General features: G+C 28.9%; 1 protein-coding gene across 1 annotated transcript in view; it reads left to right on the forward strand.

Annotated features, from left to right (window-relative positions):
• The window catches only part of FAM110C (family with sequence similarity 110, member C), a 6081-nt gene that overhangs the window by 685 nt on the left and 4835 nt on the right, over positions 1–561 (forward strand). The window lies entirely within an intron of this gene.

A 561-nucleotide genomic window follows, 5' to 3' on the forward strand; every position in this document is an offset into this window, starting at 1 on the left:
ATCTTAATTCAGACTCCCCACATTTTAAGGGGTTAGTAGCCACATGTGGCTAATAATAGACAATTCATTGAACCTTCATTCTTGCAAATAATTTTTTGAATTGTCTGTTAAATTGCATTTTAAAAAGTTGGAATGTTGTTTCCAATTATATCAAATATCTCTTTTTTTTAATTTCAGGGACAATTAACATCATTACAATATTGAGTCTGCCCATCCTGAACATGGCATATCTTCATTTATTATATCCTTCAAAATATTTCTTATTTCATGTGCAAGTCTTGTGTATTTTTGAGATGTATTACCAGATACCATATGGATTTTCTTGTATCATCTTGATAATTTTTTCCTATTATATTTTCAATTGATTATTGCTAGTGCATATATTGATTTTTGTATGCTGTTCTTATGTCTGACAATCTTGCTTAAGTGTCTTGTTAGCTCTAATAATTCTATGTAGATTCTCTTGGAGTTTTGAAATAATCATATTAATATCATCTTTAAAGAAGCTCAATTTTGCCTTTTTCCCCAGTCCTTATGCTCTGCAATTATTTTTTCCCTATT

This window comes from Propithecus coquereli, unplaced genomic scaffold (genome assembly GCF_000956105.1).
Source record: "Propithecus coquereli isolate 6110/MARCELLA unplaced genomic scaffold, Pcoq_1.0 Scaffold625, whole genome shotgun sequence".
Taxonomy (NCBI): domain Eukaryota; kingdom Metazoa; phylum Chordata; class Mammalia; order Primates; family Indriidae; genus Propithecus; species Propithecus coquereli.